The 7,599-nt window shown below is 36.9% G+C and overlaps 1 non-coding gene across 1 annotated transcript; it reads left to right on the top strand.

Annotated features, from left to right (window-relative positions):
- The first annotated feature begins 6,901 nt into the window (after positions 1-6,901).
- LOC115507934 lies at positions 6,902-7,005 on the top strand. Its single transcript, XR_003966854.1, has one exon. It is a non-coding gene; the product is annotated as a U6 spliceosomal RNA (small nuclear RNA).
- Positions 7,006-7,599: the final 594 nt, after the last annotated feature.

Genomic DNA, 7,599 nt, shown 5'->3' with positions numbered 1-7,599 from the left:
CTATACATATTTACACAAATGTGTAATCAGTGAGAAATCATTGTATAATAAAGCAATCAGCCATTTTCTCTTATAAAATACTGTGAATAGGTGCCGCCTTTACAGGAAAACTTGAATAATTGATGTCAAATATCCAGTAATTCAAATCACAAAAACAAGGTAGACACCAAGATGTTCATCATTGCTTCATTAACACAAGTGAAAATTAGGAACAGTTCAAATAGGGTAATGTTTTTAGAACTACAGTTTTAAAATGTCTCAATGTTTCTTAAGCTCTGTATTATATATGAAAAAAAAAAGTTAGAGTTAAACTAATTACATTTGAGTAGTCATTTCTGAATTCCTAAACAGGGAGTTGTTTTTTTTTTTTTTTTTTTTTGACAGTTAATTATTGTGAAATGCTTTAGAGTTTATAAATTACTTTTTCAAGTATATCATTTTAGTATTAAATTTTCCTTTTAAAGACAAGAAACTTAAGGAATTAAATTATTTATAAACAATGGAATTAATTTATTAAGCACCTTTTTTTTGTTGGGGGGGGACTTGTTCAATTTTATACTTGGCTTTCTCCACTTTGCTTAATACTGGAGAGAGTCATCTCTGTAGGCTCTGTCAGTAAGTGTCTCTGTGCTCTAGTTTCTGGATGTGTTGACTCCATGGAAATCACTGACAAGGGAGGAGACGAATGGAGGAGAAAGAGGTAGTGACTGCTCTGGCTCCCTCCTTTCTGTTACAGCGTAACAGTGGCTGAATTTTCTATCCATAATCATAAGTACAATTATACACTCCCTCTTCCACATCGGAGCTGTCCCTGAGTCCAGTGTTAACATTTCTTCCGTTATCCCTTCAGGTCTGGGTGGGTGATAAGGACTTGGTAGTCTTCTTAGACCCAGTGTGTTTGACAGTCTGTATTGCTTAATTTAACCCTTCCTACCTCACTTCACTTAGCCCACTGCGTGCTGTGCCATCTGTATACGGTCAGGGTCATGATGGATATGGATACCCAGGTAGTTAATGGCTCTTTCAATTCTATCCTAGAAGAATATGTAACATCCGGGTTAAAGACCAACGTTTATCTGCTTTCTACTGTATTAAGCTGTACATAAGGGGGAATTTTTGCTTTAAACACTAAAGACAGGATGTCCTATGAGACAAAAATACTGTTTGGCTATTCAAAATATAACCATAGACAGAAAGGATTTATTATATGCACTTACTAGCACAGAAGTTTTTCTTACCAAGTAGACAACTCAAATTACGTGTGAGGTCACGAGTTCTTTTATAATGAAATGTTATATCAATTGGGTGCAGTGTAAAGTCTTTGTGAAGGTGGACAACATGAGAAGCAGGGAAATCACTGACATAGAAACTGGGAACAATAACAATAAAAATGAACCCATTTGTAGGGAAGTACCCAGAACAAAACAAAAACCTTTACTGACATGATTTCTTAAAAAAAAACAAACAAACAAAAAAAATGGACACTGCATCTGACAGGCAAATCATTGAGCAAATCCAGTGGAAATTATCTGTGATAATGTTTATTTTTAGGTTTTGAGTTTTGTACATGTTGTTGATATTGTGATATGTGTCCACAGTGGAGAGACTGGAGGATACATTTTATGAAATAATTTGGCTTTTGACAAAGCTGATAAGTTGGCAAAACCATTGGGTTGCTAAATAAAAATTATAGCATTGTGATCACACATATTTTGTAAGTCAGAATTCAGAGTATAATATTTTCTTTACTAAGAAAGAACCAACATTGAAGTAACTGATACAGGTGTAAGGGCAAAGTTAGGAGAGGGCTGGACAGAGGAGTAACGCAAATAACTGTGAGATTTAGATCGCATCCTAGCCCTGGAGAGTTGTTGAATTGCATGAGACCAGTCACCCTCTTTGACAGTTACCCAAGTTGCTTCTGAAATCTAAGTATGCCCTGTAAAACATGGGTTTCAGTTGTAAACACCATAATCTCTGGTACATAGTAAGTGTTGAATTAACTTTTTCCCCCATTTAGTAAAGATAGATCAGTAAGCAAATAAAAGCAGAAATAGAAGGTATAATGCAGGCCTATTAAATGCATACGTAAAGTTTATCACAAGAAAAACAAAAGAATATGTAGTCAGATGCGTCTTAATTATTAAAAATGTTAGAACATTCTAGTCCCAAAGGGCACAGGAAACAAACATTTCTTCTAAACCTTATAGCTGAGGCTTCAAGTAGGAGTAATGTAGACAAGTGAGACCTTAATGGTATCCATCTGGCAAACCCAATAAGCTATTTCCTAAGGAAATATTTTTTTCAAAACCAATGGGAGGACCTAACCCCTAACCATAGCTTGTTAAGTCCAATTGTATAAAAGAGTGAAAGTCAAACAAATTAAGTTTATTTTGAGAGAGGGCAAAAACAGGGTAGAGGTGGATAGAGAGAATCCCAAGCAGGCTCCACGCCGTCAGCCCAGAGCCTGATGTAGATCTTGATCTCAGAAACCATGGGATCACCACCTGAGCCAAAATCAAAAGTCGGACGCTTAACCGACTGAGCTACCCAGGCACCCCTAGAAGAGTGAAATTGTATAAAAACATGGTCCCCTAATGGAGGGTAAAGTTACTTTCCCGTCTTTTCTTGGCTAATAGGTATTTGTACAAGGAGCTGTGGCTTCCAGCTGTCTTCAGAAAAACTAAGGTCTTCTGGAGGGACTTCGGGCTACTACCAGGGTTGGAAGGGGCAGTAGAGCCAGCAGGGTTAAGTGTTTTGTCCCCAGAATGAGAGTTTGATTTTTAAATTCTATAAACATTTCCAATAGAGGAATGAATGTACAATACTTAAAAAATACAGCTATCAACTGGGCCGAGCAACTAGTTTGAGGTTGTGTTCCTTGTCAAGTTCAAGTGCAGGATACTGGTGATAGGCTGATAAGAAAATTAGCATTACCGTGTGAAAATGATAATGCTGAGAATCTGACTTCGATGGATGAACTCATTAGTACCCAGATGAACGATGGGAGTTCCTATGTGCAAAGACAACACTTTGATCAAAAACATCATAAGAGAAAATATGCCTGGAGAGGAATTTTCTGGCAAGAAAATGAGCAGATACAATTAGGTATTGTGAAAAAAAAATTATTGCTGTAAGAGATTGAGACCCAGAATACAAATAATTTTGATCTGACATGCTAACAGGAAGGTGGGAAGGATTTGGAAACAGCAAGTTGTGAAAGATAGTGAGTTTTTATTTAGTGTTTCCTAAACATGTCATGATTCCCCAGTGGTGCAAGCTCTCGGCATGCAGGACCTGAGTGCCAGCAAATATGTACTAGCTGTGCTTGTGGCAGACTTTTTATCCTTGAAATTTCATTCCACATGCTTGCATTGTGAGTACCTCAGAGAGGGCTTCTGGTAGGAACTTAAAATATGCCTGCCTTTAGCTTTCTTCTTGATCATTAAGACTTGGATTGTATTTTTCTTAACATTTACTAAAATTACTAAATGGATTAAAAATTTTTTGTCAGGTCACCTGGGTGGCTCAGTCAGTTAAGCATCTGATTCTTGGTTTTGGCTCAGATTGTGATTTCAGGGTTCATGAAATAGAGCCCCACATATCAGGCTCTCCACTGACAGCGAGGACCCTGCTTGTGATTGTCTCTGTCCCTCTCTCTCTGCTCTCCCTGGCTTGCGCGCAGACAGGTGCGCTCTCTGTCTCTGTCTGTCTGTCCTTCTCTCCAAAATAACTAAATAAATAAAGTTTTGTGTACTTGTTACTTATTTACTACCTACCTTCTCTCCGTGTGGAAAGATGCTACATCACTTGTTTTCTCTTAGATCTTTGACACCACCTGGATAACCAGAGCTTGCCAGTGTTTCCTGAATGAAAGAAAAAATGATGAAAGGAATGAGTAAATATGGTGTATTTACCAACACTATTTCAAGTGCTACCTTGGGGTTACTTACTTTGACCAATCTCTTTCTTTTGTGTGTGTGAACCTTGAATGGAACCTAGTCATCGATGTTCTCTCTGAAGCTCTCTCACCTCGAGAAAACCCTCATCATCTTTATTGTCATTTATGTCGTTTGACATCTTGGCATGATTCAAAATGTCATGTATGATTTCTGCATCATAAATACAATGGACTGTTTACCTCCATATTCTGCTTTTTATATACTGGCATGAAACGTGTTAAAGATTATGAAGGGATGGCTCTTGAGGATAATTTATAGTAGTCGTTTGGTAAGAAGTTACTTTGTAACCTGGGAGTTGTTACTAAGACACAGGAAATTAACATTGTAAGAACAAAACAAGAAATACTACTGTTTTTAAAGCTGTTCTGTATTTACTTTTGAGTGAAATTCTAAATATTAGTAAAATATACATCTTTAAGGTTTTAATAACATAGAAAATTCTGTAACATGTATCTATAATCAACTAAAGTTTTCATTATTACAGGATTTGAGACCTTGTAGTCAAAGGTGGACGCAGATAGAAGATTTGAGGAACTAATTCCCAATTATAATTCTGATTTCTTAGGATGGACATTGTAAACTATTAATATAAATAGCAGTATCTTAACTGTTAATTAGATAAGATTGCAGGTTTATAGTGGTTGTAGAAATGGACAGTAATAATCACTGATAAAACCCATCCACGTTTTAGGCAGTACACTTAAAGTAGACAGAAAATATGTAATATTAAATAACACTTCTTTAACATTTCCTATTAACATGGTCATTTCTAAGCATTTGATACACTTAACATACATAATCCTTAAAGAGTTCTTTCAGGATACTCTTGGTATTTTAGTACAGGATGAAACTTGAAGTATATAACAAAGAAAAGCTATGACCAGAGTGACATCCATTAAGTGACAGATGTGGAATTCACACTGAGACATTCTGTCAACAGTGTATATACTCTTTAACCCTGGGATAGACAAGTTACTGGAGCTTATTTGAGCATTTTAATGTTGACAACTTTACTTTCATTCACCACAGGTTTTAAAAGCTAGGACAAAGTTAAAACTTGACAGAAATCACTTGTAATTATTCACTTCTATTCACCTAATAGAGTTGATAGTAGAGTGCTTCATTACATTGAATCAATGTTGTCAGTGTTATTCAAGCACGTTGTAGGAAGTGAGTGTATCCAGATACACTAAAACATTCTTTGAAGACCCTAAAACATCATTATTTGAAAACCCTAAAGCATCATTATCCCTGCCTGCTGACTTAGCATTGGCTATAGCTGGCTCTGTCAAAACCATGCATCTATGGTTTTTGGTATAGTTTCAGTACTAGGTAATTTAAAGTAGCAATAATTGAAGGAAACCATATGATCATCTCTAAAGATACAGTAACAAAATTTAAGAAAAATAATTGACGATAAACATTTAGAGTAAACTGGGATGACAAGAGGAGTATTTTGCTGAATGATTATGGCAAAACTGAGAGCTTTCTTACTGAGATGTGGAATACAGGGAGGAGGAGTAGTTTCACTACCTCTGTGTCATGACACTGGAAGTACTAACCTGTGCAATCAGGCTGAAAAAAAAAACAGAATTGGAAAGGGAATAACATAACTGTCTTTATTAGTGTGTTCCATATAATCTTCTGAAAACAACTTGAGTTTAAAAAGCTTAGCAAGGTTTCTGGACTTAAAAAAAAATCAATATAGTAAAATTAGGTGGTGACTTGAACAAAAATTGCAGGTGAGCCACCACCATAATTCCTCTTCTCCATGAAAGTAATGAGAACATGAAAAACATTGTCAGTGTCAAATTTTGTCTAAACTCTGCAAATGAAGTACAGGCTTTCAGCAATACAGGTAGTGTTTATTAAAAAATAATAACGGAATCTTGGTAAGAACAGTGAATCTCCACTCCTTTTTCTGATGTAACTCTTAAAACCAGCAACCTGGGGGCAGGAATAAGTGTGGAGCTCCTTAAGAGCCACCTTCCCAGAGAATTGTTACTCCCCCCCCCCCATCCGATTTGCCCATGGAAGACCTTGCTCTTAATGCTTTCTTTATTTGATCTCATTGAAAATTAACAGTGTTAATAGCCTTTTCAAAAAAGTTTTATTTATTTGGAGAGAGTGCGAGCAAGGGAGGGGCGGAGAGAAAGGGAGAGAGAGAGAGAATCCCAAACAAGCTCCACAGTGTAAGCCCAGAGCCCGACTTGGGGCTCCATCTCACCAACCACAAGATCCATGACCTGAGCTGAAATCAAGAGTCTGATATTTAGCTGACTGCCCACCCAGGTGCCCCATCTTAACAGCCTTCTTTGAGGTCCAGATATTGGAAACAATAAAATGCACTTTTTTGACATTGCACTTGCCTATAGTAGAGGATAAAAGTTAAAACAATAGGCTAATTCCAAAGCTTGAAAGTAAAATCCAGGAAACAAGATGTACATGTGATGCTTTGAAAATCTCCAGTATCTTTCTCAGGGTCAAAATGGCCATGCACGTGCATAGAACTTTGTATATGCTGAGAACTGTACACAGCACAGGAGAACCCGGAAAATATTGGAATCTCTAACCTAACGCTGAATTTAAGGTTTTGCCAACACAGGAAGTAAAGATAAGAGTTAAACAGTAGTATCTTGATAAGTTTCGGTATCACCAACATACACACAAAGCCTCTTAGGAAAGACTGGAAGATGTGTTGATTCCAGGAATTTAATGAAATGCCTGTCCAATTATTCGCTGGCCAGTAAGAAGCTGAGGAGAGACTTCAGTGGCCACAAGTGACAAAGAATATTAGCTGTCTTGAATTAATTCAGAAAGTCATTAAAAACAAAATAACAAATAGACATAAAAACCAACTTTGGGGAAAGAATACAATCTAATTTCTGGAGTTGCCACATTATATTAAATAACCAGTTTAAAAAGAAAACTACTAGGACTTGCTTCCATAGCATATGTACTAAAACTGGAACGATACAAAGAAGATTAGCATGGCCCCTGAGCAAGGATGATCAGCGAATTAAGTGTTCAAAAAAAAAAACCAATTGGGGCGCCTGGGTGGCGCAGTCGGTTAAGCGTCCGACTTCAGCCAGGTCACGATCTCGCGGTCCGTGAGTTCGAGCCCCGCGTCGGGCTCTGGGCTGATGGCTCAGAGCCTGGAGCCTGTTTCCGATTCTGTGTCTCCCTCTCTCTCTGCCCCTCCCCCGTTCATGCTCTGTCTCTCTCTGTCCCAAAAATAAATAAACGTTGAAAAAAAAAAAATTTTAAAAAATAAAAAAAAAAAAAACAATACTAGATGAGGGCAAAAAAAAAAAAAAAAAAAAAAAAAAAAAAAAAAAAAAGTCCATGCTCCAGGAATTAAAAATAAAAGCCAACAATTACCTCTAAAGCCCAGGTTTTGGGATTAATAGAAAAAAATGTACATCAGCTATTTCACCTGTGTTCAAAGTACTGGGGGAGGGGAACTTCCTCTTTAAAAGAAAACTATGGGAACATGTCTCACCAAAAGAGAAGATTAAAAAAGAGCTAGAAATCACATGTAAAAGAATAAACTTGAGAGTTTCTGGAGTCAAAAAATAATATGAAAATGTTAAATACTGGATTCTGCATGTAAGGAGTCTGGAAGACACGATTTTGT

The sequence above is a fragment of the Lynx canadensis genome, chromosome X, assembly GCF_007474595.2.
Source record: "Lynx canadensis isolate LIC74 chromosome X, mLynCan4.pri.v2, whole genome shotgun sequence".
NCBI classification, from domain to species: Eukaryota; Metazoa; Chordata; class Mammalia; order Carnivora; family Felidae; genus Lynx; species Lynx canadensis.
The sequence above is the reverse complement of the archived record's forward strand: the minus strand, read 5'-3'. Positions and strand labels throughout refer to the sequence as shown.